At 39.7% G+C, this 17,000-nt stretch overlaps 1 protein-coding gene across 8 annotated transcripts in view; it reads left to right on the forward strand.

Moving 5' to 3' along the window:
- LOC109032066 (uncharacterized) overlaps positions 1–17,000 on the forward strand; it is a 296,669-nt gene that overhangs the window by 117,367 nt on the left and 162,302 nt on the right. For 5 of the 8 annotated variants that reach the window (XM_072302695.1, XM_072302694.1, XM_072302689.1 and 2 more), the window contains one exon: positions 5,488–5,582. The exons of the other annotated variants lie outside the window; for them this stretch is intronic. The gene's annotated coding sequence lies outside the window, so the exon portion shown is untranslated. The remainder of the gene's footprint in view (positions 1–5,487; positions 5,583–17,000) is intronic. 8 annotated transcript variants of the gene reach the window in all.

Below are 17,000 nucleotides of genomic sequence, written 5' to 3' on the forward strand. Positions count from 1 at the left end.
CTGGAAATCCGCCGTGCCGAGGAATAACACCGTATGAACCCTCGTCAGTTGCCAAATTTCCTTTGATCAAACTCGAATTTTCAGGAAACCTTGTGAATATTTACCGTCCAATTTCTCAGGGAATTTTCTCCGTAATTAGATCTATATCATCCGAAAATTTCAAGAGAAAATATCACTAACTGTCCTCTAAAATGAACATTATACTGGAGGCAATTCGGCAACTCTCGAATGTTCGTACGGCGTTTTTCCTCAGCACGGCAGAAATCGATCCCGAGAAACGCGGAACGAGCCATGAAATTCGAGGGGTAATGGAATGTCTCGGAAGTGCTGCCAACAAACCTCCATCGTCTTTCCCAGACGGGGTTTATTTTCAAAGGGCCTGTCACGCATAGGTTCTCCGCCGGGGGTGGGGAGCTCTGGTGAGTCGGGGACGAAATGTTTACGATGTCCGTTCGAGTAATATTAAACGCCACCGGATCAGACATTTCACGATCAACTCGCGAAATTTAATGATTGATTAAGTGCTCCGAGAATTCGTGGCTCCGGGATCGAGCAACGAGGCATCGAAATCAAACACGCATTGGGAGGTTGTTGAGCAAGCAGACATGAAGCTGCATTGCCAACTGTACTAAAATTGATCGTAATTTATGACCGGGGGATTTTTAAGAAGGGACCTTACCTTCCAGGAGAAAAATTTCCGGAACTTCGGCAAAATTTAAGTCACGTTTTTCTACAGCCTAAGAATTTCTATCTTGGCACTTCCGAACTCGTGTCTCCTTCGTCTTTTGAACTTTCAGCGTCAAGCTTGCGTCAAATGTCCACCTTTTCTTCATTTAGGCATTTGCAAAAAGTTATAGGTCAATTTTCTTTCTTAGAAGATCAGGCCACTTTTTACATATCAGGTCACATTTTTGTACCATATCTCTAAGCGGATCACTCTCTTTTAGGTGTAAACTAGGTCAATGATGTTCCTAATTCGACGAATTTATTATTACATTAAAAATTTTGTTGATTAGAATTCCCTGAATCAGACAAATTTCTCAAATTGAATGTATCCGTTTTGCGGAAGAATTTTAATTTCCATTTAAGGATAAGTAAAAACAGAACTTAAGAACGAAAACCTGTTCGAATCGAAGGAAAACTGGCATGAGGCCAGTGATGAGTAAGTTTTGTTAGGTATCAAGATTTGATAATGGAAATCTGCAGACCATAAACCCGTGAGACCGCAAGTAATAGGATCCGTCCAAATGCGAAGTCTCCATTTCCATATAGCTATCCAAATATTAATTGCATACTCCATAGTCTCCTACATTCTGGATTCATCAATCATGGCCGGATTCACCTACTTGCCGCCCATGGGCCGCCTATTTTGCCGCACCCTTCTCATTCGTTTTGAAACTCAATAAAAACCATCAAATGAACGTGTCAGCGGGGAGGGATGCATAAGACGCATTTACTCGTGTTGAACACATTTTTGGGAAAGCCCTGTCAACACTACTAGCAGAAGTTCACGGAACTTTGCGCGAAAGTTAAGTTCCGTAAACCTATCTCTGTGTGGACAAGGCCTTCCATTCATAAGAAATGAACGAAAAAATTATGAAAGAACTAACATAAATGTGGAGCAATGATTTTAACTTCCGCCGCCGCGCCGCGCAGACCGCACCGTGTTTGGCGCAATGCGTGAAGTATTCACGCAGTCTTGTAGGCGTCATGCGTTCCACGCTGCCCGCACTGTTGGCGCAATGCGTGAAGTATTCATGTATTCTTGTAGGCGCTATCCGTTTCACGCTGACCGCAACGACCGCACTGTGTTTGATGCAATGCGTGAAGTATTCGTGCAGTCTTGTAGGCGCTAATATGTGTTACATGCCGATCGTCGCGCCGAGGGCTTCTCCTTTTCATCTCACGTCCTCGGTATCATTTCTCTCTAAGTCGCGCCGTTCCAGGCCAAATTGCGTGTTTGGTCTCTCTCTTAACTCGACTTATTGAAGGTGCTGTCTCTTGTATCACTAAGAGACGACAAAATTAGAAATTAATATACTCTCAGGAAATGAGAGATTTTGTCGCCTTTTCTCGTTGGTAATTTTTTTTTTATAAATCCGAATTTTTTTTACACCTACACTTTAAAAAATTGCAAATTTTTGCCGCCCCTTAGATTCGCCGCCATGGGCCGCGGCCCATGGGGCCACCCCGCTTAATCCGGCCCTGTCATCAATCACTGATAGACATATCTCAGTGGGTGTAATCAACTACCATTTATTTATTTTTACTTTTTTATGTTTTGAAGGGTGTTGCTCCCGTTGATATCAGATGTAGACATTTTGAGTTTGGCCGTATCTCATGTTTTCTATTTCTCTTGGAGAAGTTTCAAAAAATTTAAACATGCTTAAAAGTCTGGTGTTTGTGACTCGCTTTTAATGACTAAATTCACAAATGTCGGCATTCACATCGCCAGAAAAGGAATCGCACATTAAAAAATATCGTCATTTGTACCTGCTCACTATGATAACGAGTTTAGCAGTTTCTTTTTTTCGTGGATTTCACATTGTAAATTTTTAGTGTAGAGCCAGCCTAAAAGAATGTTCCGCCTAAATAAATTAGTGAAAAAACCTCAGAGGTCGCTTCCCGAGAGAAAATGAAAGGTATCTGGCTATATCCTAGTGTGCAAGTCAGAAGTCCATTATTTTGTAAGTTCCAGCTTGAGAAAAATGACTTCATATTCCGTGCGAGGTTGATATTGATCGATGAACTCTCAAGTATTGCACTCACAAAGTCGCAACTTTCACGATTAGCCCGCTCTAGCTTTTTTTCACTCATTCCTTACGGCAGAGATCTCCATCGAAATAACACGCTGGATTTAGAGTAAAGCACCGATTGGTCCATAGGGCAGAAATCAGTTTCTTATATAGATTACATTTTGCAAAAAGTAACCACTATTTTACCCTAGCTCATTTGAGGAGCAACATATATGTCATTGGTTTCCTTGAGCAGAAAGGTACTTTCATAGAAGAGCCAGAGATAGTGGTTCCTTATTGCAAAATGTGGTGCAAAAGCATTAGTCGATTAGAATGCTGTAAAAAATGCAATTCATAAATTCATAACATTGATTGGCCGTGTATTGAAGCGCATTGAAGCTCTGGAAAGTTTTTCGTCTACGTGGCAGAACGCAAAACCAACGACGTTGAATATGATGAATTGCGTTAATGCACAAAACTAAATAGGATTGAAATCTCGAAATAAATCCTTTAATCATAAGTTGCGAATACTTTCTTCGACGAGAAAAATCTATGTCATAGTGTTAGTACTGTTAGTGATGGTTCTAGTCGTAGATAGAAGGCCTTTGATTAATGACTTCAGATTCAGGATGTGTCAAAGTTGAGGGTAAAGGGAAGAGAGGCTTCGTCTCCCATATCTGTTTCGTCTAAAGTTCGGGAAAATCGTTCCTATGCTGACAAGAAATAAATCGCTGAGGTTCCGACTTTTTTTTATCGCAAGAGAGCTGCCTGAAAGAGCATTAAGCCGATCGTTTTTTGTAGGTTGATACGATAACTCGAAGTGCACGTTAGAATTCTGTGCGGATTAATTTCCTATTCGGTAAAACTGAGTGATATATTGAAGAGCGAAAAATTATAAAAATAGTGCATTTCCTTCGGAAAATACACTAAAATTAACTTTTGCAGTGCGAGTTGTGTACCGATGGGAGGAGGAATTCAATATGTGTTTTAAGCGCAATAGGGAGCGTTTTTTTTTTGACAGCGCTTAGTATGTATACTATAGTGGCAATGCGTTCAAACGGCGCACCAGCTCAACAACATAATTGTGGATAGGGGCCTCACATATTTTGGAATAGATTTATCTGTTATACTTCTATTTAATGCTCTGATATCTAAGAGTGGAGGACATTATCGTCCTCCAGAAAAACGATTATTCGTTTTGCTATAGTTTAATTTTTTAACGTCGTGTACTTCCCTCAAAATTGATAGTTGACATTTTGGTGAAGGCGAGTTTTTTCACTCAACGTTGCTCTTCCTCCTCGGGGAACTTTAAAACGCGCCTACATTGAAAACTACAGCTGAGCGCTCTCTAATAGTACAACGTTTGGATCGTATTCGGTAGTGGTTCGATCTATCGTCTGGTTTAAAACAATAGAACATTACCTCAAACAAACATTTTAGGATCTAGCAATAAGTTAGAAAAGCTGAAAATGAGAAAATCCTAACAACTTTTTCCCTTTTTTCGTCACTTTTCATCGCCATTTTGTACTCAAATAATAAAAAAAAAGTATCACAAAAGACCCGTTCCCTCAGATTTCTCAGTTGACTTTTGAGGCTATGCTCTTAAACTAATCGATATTGATACAATCTCACCTGTTCGATGAATCGAATACAATCCAATAGAGCTTTCCCGCTTGTTTTTATTGTATTTTCACCAATGTTTCTTATTTTGCAAATCAACCATGTTTACAAATATAACATATCTATGTCTAAGTACTCAAAGAGCTTTCCATGCTTTTTGAGAATCTGAATGAGTGTGTCCCTTCCTATTTGAAATCATTTATAAGAGAATCCGCCGCATATAACGGGTCAATTAAAACTATCATTTGCCGTGGAATTTGAGAACGTATCAATGGAAAGCTTCGAGCTTTCGTTTCGTTCAATGACGCAGATCCATGCGCAAACCGTAAAATTGTATGAATTGCGATTTCATGTTTTCCGGATGCACTAATTGAACTTAACGGGAGGTTGACAACGACTTTTCGGTTAATGTTCGACATTGGCCCGCCGAAATGCGCTTCGGCGCGAATGGACGATCCGAGTTGGGGAAGTTTTAATCAGCCACAGCTGCAGCGTTATTCCCTCCCGTCAACTTCATTTGATGTGATAGTTAGCAGCGGCAGTTTAGAATCGATTCAGAGCTGAATTTTCAGATCCCGCTAAAGCCCTTAACTTTACAGTTCAGTCGACAAACTTTGGCTCTCAAGCGCACAAGCTGATTGGACTGACGTTAAATAGAATGGAACTGGAGTGTTCTATTAATATAGGAAAGTTCGAAGATAAGAGGATCAAGTGTTTGAGTCCGCGGGTTGGAAATGTTTAATGAATGCCCATTTTTTAAAAATGAGAATTATCATAGGGGAGAACCTCATTTTGTTTTATTTATTGTGTACCGTTTGATTAAAATCCCCACTATAAGCAAAACTCATCATACATTTTTTTACTTTTTTGTCGAAGTGTGCATTTTGGGTCCCTCGAATGCGTCAATAGCATGAAAATACTGAAACAAATAAATATCTTGCTTTCCTATTTTGTGGTGTGTTTTTTTGCCGTAGCATTCGATGCGACCTCTATTTCTAGAAAACTTTTTTATCGCAGTCGCAATTGTAAAAAATGTATTCCCTGAACTGGAATGTTTCAAAATATATTTAGTGTCCCTTTGCATTGACACCACACTGTTCATTAATAGTTTATTTTGTTCTCTCTGTTCCAGGTTAGTAAAAAGCGGCATATGCTGAAGCAACGTTGAATATTTTATTGAATTATCTTCCCCGAACATGATCCGTTTTGGGGCTTTTCGTTGTGACGGTGAGTTAAAAATTAATTGCTGTAAAAGAGAAATTGTCTTTCTCGCAGAGGATACGTGCGGTGACATCAATTCATTGCCTCTACACTGTAAAAAAAAAAAGAAAAAAACAAGAGAGAAAAAAAAAAGAAAGAAACGCAGTGTATTGTCCATTTCGACCTTTCGGCAGGTACAAATCGATTGGAAAATGCGTCACTGCATAAAAGCGTCTCGTCAGCTCCGATCAAGTTTAATTTTTTTAAAAGTAAGCTTACCAAAATATTTCTTTGCAATTTTCCATGAGAATTCTCGGTCAAAGAAAATTTACACACAATTTCAAGAAAATGTGATGATATGTTTGTTTGTACGGAAAATCGAAACAAGAGCAGCAATTTTGTACACAGCAAGCTGAGATATACGCATTGTTTGGCTGATATTAGTCATCGAAATTGTGTATCCTGAGCAATACAACGTTGTGTTACGAGAAGCGCATTGTTGTGTTTGGGCTCCCTGAATCATTGTTAAAAATGTCAAATGGACTGAGTTAAGCAGAAAGGAACCAACCCCACATTTTGGGAAAAATTCAGTCATGAGTGGTTTTGAACTCAGCCACTTCTCTACTATCTATCGCCAAAAATTTAAAGTTTTTGTTTGGGAAAATTTTGCAGAAATTGAACTTGAAGTCCATATTTTACATTGAGTCTTATGCAGGAGCAAACTTTAAACCTCTTTTTCTTGGTTCCATCCCGATGTGGCTTGGTTCCTTTCTGTTTAACTCTGTCCAAATAGGACACAGTAGCTTGTCAACAGAATATTCATTCTTAAGAGTGTGCATTTATGTACAATCTTTTCAATGTTTCTCTGACCGACTGGGTTTGTCACGACGTAATACAAATACACTACCTCACGTGTTACGTGATAAACGGAAAGCAGGAGCACCTTCATTTTTTAGGTATGCAACCCGGGCATCCGTAGAGTACGAATAGTTGCATCGAATCGTTGTCTCTAAATTCCATGAAGGTCTTCAGTGTTTTGGGTTTACAAAGTGGGTTTACACAGAGGGCATCATTCGAGGCGCAATTCGATTCGCTTGAAATTGAAATGTTCGAAATTCGCCAACGACGTGTTGCGGTGGTACTCTCTCAGATTAATTAATGATCGACTCTGGAAAAAATTAAAGATTTTCCTTTTGAGATACCTTGGCAGTTAATCGGGAATAGATGAATGGATTCTTTATACTCAAATAGCTGATATAAATTCGCGTCCACTCTTTCTTTCAATGGATTCCAATTGTTTCCTACCGTATTGTTTTTACTGACTCTTTATCCTCCGGCGGATAAATCCTTTGCGCTCGACAAATTTATTCCTTTCCATGTAAATTATATCGATTTCCTCTTTTCAAGTTCCCTCAATTATTCCTCTGCTCGAAACTTTTCGCAGAGGAAATTCATAATGAAAGAGTTACGGAACAATTAAACACGGTAAAGTATGCTGCGAGAACATTACTTAAAACGCATTAAATGAATGGGCAGACATTAAAGACAGTCGGGGGAATACTGCGCTGCTTCTGCAATTCTAATACTCTACCGTTTTCTGAGCTTATATTTTCTCAGACATATTTCCGACAGATGTGCACATTAAAAATACACAATTATGAAACCCGAGACGTTTCGACTCAACACTGACAAGGGGAGTCTACGAAGTGACATCCTGGGATTGGGTTCATTTTGCTTGTACATGAAGAAGAGACAAATCTAAGGTTGACGTATTTTTTTTTAGCCGCCACCTCCCAACCGTTCTCGAGATATCGATTTTTAAAGTTACGATTTTTGCACGTTTCCGCGCGGAGTTCCGGCGAGTCAACTGAGCGCCGGCAAGCTGCACGAAGCGCGTTTCTTATCAGCGCTGCAGACCGGCCGACGTTATCAACTGTTCCGTGGCCGAGTGGTAGAGTGTTCGCCTACCGTTCCATCGATCGCGGGTTCGAGTCCCGCTTCGTACCATAGCTTTTGGGGTCCGCCGCAATGCATTTTTACAAGTTTCCTTTATTTTTATCACACACCAAGGGGTCCGCCCCCTGGCCGCTACGCGGCACAAACCCCGGGGCGAAAAGGCCCGCTTCGCGGCAAGCGAAATCATCGAAATCGACCGTTGCCGGTTGCAAATTCAGAGTAAGGAAAAAGTCATTAAGAATATTGTGTGGTGGGAAATTTTTATTTGAAACATCATTTTATCATTCAATTCAAATTATTTACCCAGTAACCGTCAACGGTTGATTTCTATGATTTCGCTTGCCGCGATGTGGGCCTTTTCGCCCCGAGGGTTGTGCCGCGTAGCGGCCAGGGGGCGGACCCCTTGGTGTGTGATAAAAATAAAGGAAACTTGTAAAAACGCATTGCGGCGGACCCCAAAAGCTACGATACGAAGTGGGACTCGAACCCGCGATCGATGGAACGGTAGGCGAACACTCTACCACTCGGCCACGGAACAGTTGATAACGTCGGCCGGTCTGCAGCGCTGATAAGAAACGCGCTTCGTGCAGCTTGCCGGCGCTCAGTTGACTCGCCGGAACTCCGCGCGGAAACGTGCAAAAATCGTAACTTTAAAAATCGATATCTCGAGAACGGTTGGGAGGTGGCGGCTAAAAAAAAATACGTCAACCTTAGATTTGTCTCTTCTTCATGTACAAGCAAAATGAACCCAATCCCAGGATGTCACTTCGTAGACTCCCCTTGTGAGTCATTTTCCAGTCGGAAACAATAAAAATTTTTTAAAAGAAAAACGCTAAATAACCTGAGCTCTACATGGTGGGGCCGGGATCTGAGAGAAAAAAAGAAAATTGATAACAAACAAGACACATCGATGCCAGCACCAGTAACCGAAAATGACCGATACGCTAGTTCACGATCCACACACACAGATGGCAGCACTAACCAGTGAAACAATTAAGTTCAAGGAAAAGCCAATAGGTGCCGCTGGGGCGTCAACCTAAACCTGACTTTTTAAAAAGTGAGTGGTATATTGCACTAAGCCCGCTGATGTCAGTGCGGTTATTACACACAGAATCCCCATGTTTGAGGATTTCGATCATTTCCAGGACCAGTCCTGGGGAAACAACTTCTCTTCCTTACATAAAATTACCACCTTATCAAATCGAACCGGTGACCAAATTCTGTTTGGTGCCTCTTGAGTGCTGTTAACTCACTATTGTCATATTTATGACCACCAAGCCTCTTCCTTAGAAGTTGCTTGGTCTGACCGATGTAACTGATGTCGCAATTTCCACAAGGAATTTTATAGAACCAAACCCGATTCCTGCAGAATCGGATTTTTAGCCTTCTTCTGCAATTCTAATACTCTACCGTTTTCTGAGCTTATATTTTCTCAGACAAATTTCCGACAGATGTGCAACATTTCTTCATTTTTCCCTCAAATTTTTTGTTTGTTTCAAATTATATCAGAGGAAAGTTATTCTATGGATTTGTCTGGTAATATTGATGAACATTGTATTAACATGTCTGGGAGCGAGACATTTTATCTCGGGGAACAGCATTGGATTATCATGGTAACAATGTGATTCAGAATTAAATAGACAGTGACATGATAATGTGATCAATATCAATTCCGCAGGATTTCGATAAATTGAGAATCTCTAAATTTATGGCAGTTTTTTTTTTTTTTTTCAAGCAAAAACCTAAGAGTTGAATCATTCTACTGCTTGTCAGGCAGTTCAGTTATGACAACCAGAAAAATGTCCTCACAACAAAGGAAACCCTCGACGAACGTCACAACTAAAGTTTCACTGATTGTGAGCTTAAACAATTGTTTTCTTGACGTATCAAATGTTCTTTTTAGTACGAGCAGAAGCCGCTCATAAAAAATCCTTGTAATAATAACCCCGATTTTTCAAAAGTATTATTTTTTTGCCCACAACCTCAGATTGAAAACACTGTAGGTAATAGTGTCATGTCGATCGTTCATCAAACCGTCCTTATCAGTGCGCCGTGGAAAAATCCACCTTAAAATTTGAGTCACGTAGATTGGGAAGGCGGTCCCTTAATTGGTCGGGATTTCTCCCCAGGGCGGTAAATCACATCGATCTCGTCTCCTGCGTTTGCAGGGCCGGAGCCGTCGCTGAGAAACGTGTGCGCAAACATTCCGCAATAAAGCTCGTGTCCTGTCGTTAAACATAACATTGGGTTAGGGACGCAGAGAAGCCCCCGGGCGACCGGCAGCGGCAGCGTCGGGAAACAAAATATCACCTCGCCGAGGAAAATTTAATAACGCGCTCGGTGCCCCCGGAAAAATCGATGTCGCGCACCCGAATGTCGCGGTCTCCCCGTTTCCGGGGAATCTTGGACGTATTTCTTTCAAACGGAGCTATGTGCATCATGACGTGAGCCGTGTTATGCATGAATTCTTATGGGTTTCAGGGCTCATGTCTTAATGCACACAGTTCCGTTTGATAGAAATACGTCCGCTTGTGACTTGGGATTCACGTCCAGTCTGCCGTGCTGATGTAGAACGCCGTATGAACATTCGAGAGTTGCCAAATTTCCCTCGATGAAACGTTTATTTTGGGGAAAGTTACGAATGTTTTTCCTTGAAATTTTCAAGAAATTGTAGGTAAAATTACAAACTAAATTGCTTAGAAAATTGGAAGACGAAAATTCATACGTTTTCCAGGAAATTTGTATTTTATCAAAAAAAATTTGGCAACGTCTGGAGGCTCATACGGCGTTCTTCCCCAGGTCGGCAGAACAGCTCTGCCGTGCTAAGGAAGAGCGCCGTATAAACATTCGAGGGTTGCCACATTCCTTCGATGAAACGTTTATTTTTGGGGAAAGTTATGAATATTTTTTCCTCGAAATTTTCAAGAACTTTAGGTAGAATTACGAACAAAATTGCGTAAAAAAGTGGAAGACAAAAATTCATAAGTTTACCAGGAAATTCGTATTTTATCAAAGGAAATTTGGCAACGCCTGATGGTTCATACGGCGTTTTTCCTTAGCGAGACAGCCGATTCCCTGGCTTGCCCTCTCCGAGTTCCTCGTGTTCGTACCTGGTGCGAGCCGCTCGTGTTTTTGTGGAATATTGACAAGTTAATCTTCGATATTTTGTTAGCTAGTGATCCTTTTAACGAAAAAATAAGTGTGACGCAGGAAAATTTGTTAATTAATTTATGTGTATTTGTTTTTAAATAGCGCAGCAAAAAAATGAAAGGTTGCTGTTTTGCAAAACTTGGTAGTATTTATCGACAATTTTTTGTTCAAAAAGCGTCACAAATATTTTTGACTATCATTTAAGTGTTACTAAATTTTACTTTGTTTACTTTTGTAAACAGTACACCAGAAAAAGAAAAAAAATTCTGATTTATTGTCGAAAAGTATTTTAGAAAATGTTGTTAAAAATATGTCAAAGTATTTTTAAAGATATTTTCGCGTGAATTTCGTCGTTCAAGGGCATCCTGATTAGCCTAAAAATATTTAAAAAGTATTATTTATTTATAAGAAAACTATACTTACAATCAGTTCGGGAAAGTGAAACTCAGAAAAAAATTGTCAATAAATTATGATATATATGCAGTGTCGCAAAGAAAAAAAAGGAAGATAACAATAAGAAGAAAGAAAGAAAGCCCTAATTACTTCTGAGAATTTTAGTATGAGCAGAGCAAGCTCTCATTTCTCTGTAATGAAGTTTCGCCGTCATAAAGACACTTTTACCAAATATGTGTGTCCGTAACTGATTTTTTCACCCTCTCACGATGGCCGCCAACCTAACATTTTTAGCCTCCAAAAGTCACTCAGAGCTGTTACTATTCCTTCTGAAAAAATAAATCTGAAACTGAGAAATGACTTCATAGGCACTAAAATGAAACGCAGTAAACAAACTGCCTTATAGTCCCATGGGAGGAATCAATTGGTATATGATGGACGGCACTGACATCGACGGAATGGAGTGAGCTTTCGCCCCCCCCCCCCCTCCTCCCACGGTCACGCCTTTCCGGTGAAAAATGGTAACACGACTGCAACCGTTGGTTTTTTCTCCTTTTTTTTTCTTATGTTTTTCCCTGCATGTCTAACTAGCATTAAGAGAGTCATAGCAAGAATAAATCACTGTTATCGAATCAGCAAGGTTATTTATTGCCTCGACGAGGATCGAAGTATCTCTCTCATTCGATGAAAATCGAGGCCTGTATCGGTCCATCTATCGATTTGCGCTTTCGTTCTGGAGCTCAACGGATCGCTGAGTGGTAGATGTCGCCTTGCCGAGTAATACTACTCGCTACCGAAGGCGCTCCGCGCCATCAATGGGCCGCTTCGCGGCCCCATTTTTACCCTCCTATCAGTGTTAGTTTTATTTTTCTCCTAAAAAAATACGATATGAGGTATACTTTAATTTTAAACTTTACTTTAAATTACTTTAAAATTAAAAGGACGCGTTTTGGAATGACTGCTTGATGAAATATTGCAATAAAACAATGAACAATGATAGTCAGGTAATAATTCAGATTTCATGTGTCGGGGATCGAACCCACGCTGCGGATATAGATTACGCATTCGACGTCTTAGACGACTCGGCCACCGCTCGCCATGAAGTCGTAGGTGCGAATCTTGTGTAGATAAGTGTAGAGCTGATGCGCAGGCTACCCAGCTACTGCGCAACCTCCTCGACCACTGCGCATCCTCCCGCGCATAGCGGCAGCAGTCCCGGAGCATTCTGTAAAGTTACTCACTTTTATAACGTGATTTTGAAAAAACCTGGGTCCTATTTCCAAAATCTAATTAGAGCGGGCACATCTAGGGCCAATTACCTGACGATCTACGCAAAAATCATGGAAATCGGCCCGGTAGAACGCTCAAACGAACTATGACAAAAAGTATAAATTTACATTGTTCTTATGAGAGAATTCGCAACTTTACCACGTAATATAAAAAAACCTGGGCCATATTTTGAAAATCTGAAAAGAGTTGGCTAATCTAGAGACAATTGCCCGTCGATTGCCGCAAAAATCATGAAAATCGGCCCGGTAGAACGCTGGAACTAAGCGTCACCAGTTTCGTAAAATTAGGAGGTCTCGGAGCTTATAGTATAGATTACTCTCGTAGATATACAAAAAAAACCAAGCGATTGCAGCCCATTTATCAGGCGGATATTTTATCTTGTTAATTATCTGCGTGACATCTCATTAATAATTTGTCCCGTGCTACCTAACGTATGAGAATTTTGTTATAAATGAGTGGAGAGTGTGAAGGTGCAAAGTTGAAAAGCATAATTATGCCAACACCGGTACGCAGAAAGTTCTAAGCCTTCCCCCAAATTTAATTAGCCTTACCTTATTTTTAATCCAAGATCTTGATTAACGAAAGATTGAAAAAAATGAAGATTTTTACAACATAAGACATTTGAATTTTTAGCTGCTAGAACGCCGTAAAAATGAAAATATTTACAGAAGGCCATTGCTTCTCTTTTTTCCCCGCTCTAATTAAGTTCTAACGGTTCATGCGACCAAAGTTTCTGAACTCTTGCACCTACATCGCAAAAGTGCAACCATTTTACGCTGTATTTAAGTCAAATGTTAATTGAAAATTAAAATATTAATGTTCAGTTTGAAATGTTGTCATACTGATGTGTGTCTCGTGATTTACGTCACCTGCTAGGAAACGCATCGGCAAAAAGGGTCAAAAGCACTGATAAAAACTTGTACGCGCGTATTAAAACATTTTAATGGCCTGGACAGTGCCTTTATAACTTTCTTTTTTTGATGAATCTCTTTCGCTTGGTGGCGTTCAAACAGGTTGTTTTTGAAAGCATGGCACTCGTATCCTCTCTTCATGTCATCCAGAGAAATGCAATTGCTAAAACCAGGTCCATAGGCGAGGCTGAATATACATTTCACATGAATATACACTGAATTACACTGTTTTTCAATATACCTGAATATATTATCGTTTAGTGCAATCTTGTATTTCCTTTTCAAGAATTTTGACTTTGAAGAATGCCTATTAATGGAAAGAATTCGATCTTGGTTAGGTTCAGCCATTATTCATGAATTTCAAAAGCAACCGCAAAGAGGAAGAACGAATAAAGTGTCCTTTGTTACATCCATAAAAAAGTAAGAGCAGCATTCTCCAGATGGATGTTGACTGGAGCCTTGTAAAATCGAGAGGGGAAAGTAATTTTTCCAGCTCTTTTAAATTATTCCTAACAACATCAATAGCCCGTTCCAAGATTTAATTTCCACGAAATAAGGATGTGAACTTTTTTGCACTTTTCAAGCTCCTTCTTTTTTTATTAAAGAGCCCTGAAGAAGCGAAGAGCAGACCCTGCTAAAAATGTTCCGTGTGGATGATTTCCATGAAGTTGATTTCCATGAAAAAATGACACGGAAAAATGGAACAGGAAATATTTCCATGTGGCTGATTTCCGTGTGGCTGATTTCCATGTGGCTTATTTCCATGAAAATTTTTCATGGAAACGAAATCACTTCCGTGAAAATTTTTCATGGAAACGAAATCATTTCCGTGACAATTTTTCATGGAAAGAAAACCATTTGCATAAAAATGATCACAAGAAGGTTTCAGTACCATCCAAATTGCTCACGGAAATTAAATAAATCTTAGAATCAAGACAAAGGAGACAAGCGTCCCAATGGGAACACATGATATTTGGACCATGCAGACATGCTCAGTAAAATAGAAAATGAACAAACAACACTCACCAACTCGCTCAAATCTGTAATCCACTGGGTCAGAAAAATCCACTTGAAGACAATGAATCCAAATTTCCGATTAGAACTGGTGCAGGTACGAAGGAACTTTTGAAAACACGATGAGTGCATTGTAAAAATATCTAAAGCACTCTTTAACGTAAGAGAAAAATTAGCACCATGAGTTACTAGGTGATCAATACAGAACACCACTCTCAGAAAAGCACTGACACAACACGATTTTTCAGTTTAGTTTTAGAGGAGAAAGCATTTTTCAAAAGAGCGACATCATAGATCCACAGCTTAAATAATTTCACGATTTACTACGATCATTGATGATATTAAGGTAGCCATCGATTCTCTACCCGACGTTCCTTCCACACATGACAGGAAACATCTACAGGCATAGAGCAAATGGCACTGAGCAGCAATGTACATCTGATAAGGCAAGCTCTTGGAAGTGTCGATCTGCAAAAATACAAAGCGGGAGACAGATCATCAAATTGATCTACCTATGGTTAATGGCCGTCCTTGGAGACAGACAATAAACTACGTAACAATATATCAACCACCTTTTGATAACAGAACGAATTTAAAATGAGAGCAAGACCCTTCCTTATGGAGGGAGGGCCAAGAAACATTTAAAAACGGAACATTTTACTACTGACAGGTCTGAGCCACTGAATAAAATACATTCCACCAGTCAATAAAATTTTAAATGTTGATGGATAACCTGATTGCCAGTATACATTGAGTTGAAACATCTGATACGTAGAGCGGTTCATTCTCATAGAAGCTTTCGTAAGTAGTTCCAGATAGGTACTTTAAAATTAGACACCGGTCAAATGTAGTACAAGAGAGGAAATGGGTGCAACAAAACTTTAATTGTCCTTGATTCTTTTGAAGACACAAGGAAAATGCAGGCAGTATGAGGATGTTCCAACAGCACTCGCCTGCAAGAGTTGGGAAGTTTCTACTTGTGATGAAGTCTGCGGATAATAAGATTTGCACTTAGAGAGTGCAACAGAAGATCCACCATCTTGATTCTGGTCTTTCCCTTCAATGCTAAATAGATGAAAGATTATCTCCCTTCCCACGGAAGGAGTGGATAGATTTATTAGACGTAGACTCTTCGATCAACTTCGTAACCACGGTTAGGAATAGCACATGGTAGTAAATGCATTCGCAAACCAAGAGAATAGAATTCACAATTACCTCGCTCGTTAGAACATATCGACTGAATCGTAAATCGGCAAAGAAAATTAAACTCGAGTTACTTGATCAGTATAGCTTGACATGACAAATGTGTAATGTAAGTACAAGGTGACAGGCTCATACTTAGGTGTGTCCGTCGTCAAGAATTGAAAGAGAGATAATTTACCTGTGTTCGATGAAACTGAGTATAGTCAAGTAGACGCCGATATTACAATCGATTCTTCGTTAAGAATCATGAAAAGTAGATCAAATTAAGTTTTCATTTTGAAATTCACAGCATGGCGTGGCTTGGCTGGCTGGGTGGATTGAATTGAACAATGGTCCGGAGTTCCGAGTGCGAGTTGGACATCGAACAGTTGGACGAGGGACCATTCCGCGGTTCCGCCTTTTGCCTTTTTATCGAGGTTGCGTATGAAAATGAGTGAAAATCAGCCGCTATAATGATTATAGAAAGCCAGTTTTTGTATTTTAATCCTTTTGAAAACATTTGCCTGATAATTATTTAGATAATAAATACAACCCTGGAAGTATCGGCAAGGAACGATTATTCCAGGAACTAGGAACGTCTTCACAACAGTTAGGTTATATTTATCTCTCACTCTCACGTCTCACATCACCACATCACCTCAAGTAAGTAATTTAATGAATAATTTTTCACTTTCACACCTTTCACAAAAGAATCAAGGACAATTAAAGTTTTGTTGCACCCATTTCCTCTCTTGTACTACATTTGACCGGTGTCTAATTTTAAAGTACCTATCTGGAACTACTTCGGAAGCTTCTATAAGAATGAACCGCTCTACGTATCAGATGTTTCAACTGGTTTCAACTCAATGTATACTGGCAATCAGGTTATCCATCAACATTCAAAATTTAAAATTTTATTGACTGGTGGAATGTATTATATTCAGTGGCTCAGACCTGTAAGTTGTAAAATGTTCCGTTTTTAAATGTTTCTTGGCCCTCCCTCCATAAGGAAGGGTCTTGCTCTCATTTTAAATTCGTTCTGTTATCAAAAGGTGGTTGATATATTGTTACGTAGTTTATTGTCTGTCTCCAAGGACGGCCATTAACCATAGGTAGATCAATTTGATGATCTGTCTCCCGCTTTGTATTTTTGCAGATCGACACTTCCAAGAGCTTGCCTTATCAGATGTACATTGCTGCTCAGTGCCATTTGCTCTATGCCTGTAGATGTTTCCTGTCATGTGTGGAAGGAACGTCGGGTAGAGAATCGATGGCTACCTTAATATCATCAATGATCGTAGTAAATCGTGAAATTATTTAAGCTGTGGATCTATGATGTCGCATCTTTTGAAAAATGCTTTCTCCTCTAAAACTAAACTGAAAAATCGTGTTGTGTCAGTGCTTTTCTGAGAGTGGTGTTCTGTATTGATCAGCTATTAAATCATGGTGCTAATTTTTCTCTTACGTTAAAGAGTGCTTTAGATATTTTTACAATGCACTCATCGTGTTTTCAAAAGTTCCTTCGTACCTGCACCAGTTCTAATCGGAA

This window comes from Bemisia tabaci, chromosome 7 (assembly GCF_918797505.1).
Source record: "Bemisia tabaci chromosome 7, PGI_BMITA_v3".
In the NCBI taxonomy this organism is placed as follows: Eukaryota; Metazoa; Arthropoda; class Insecta; order Hemiptera; family Aleyrodidae; genus Bemisia; species Bemisia tabaci.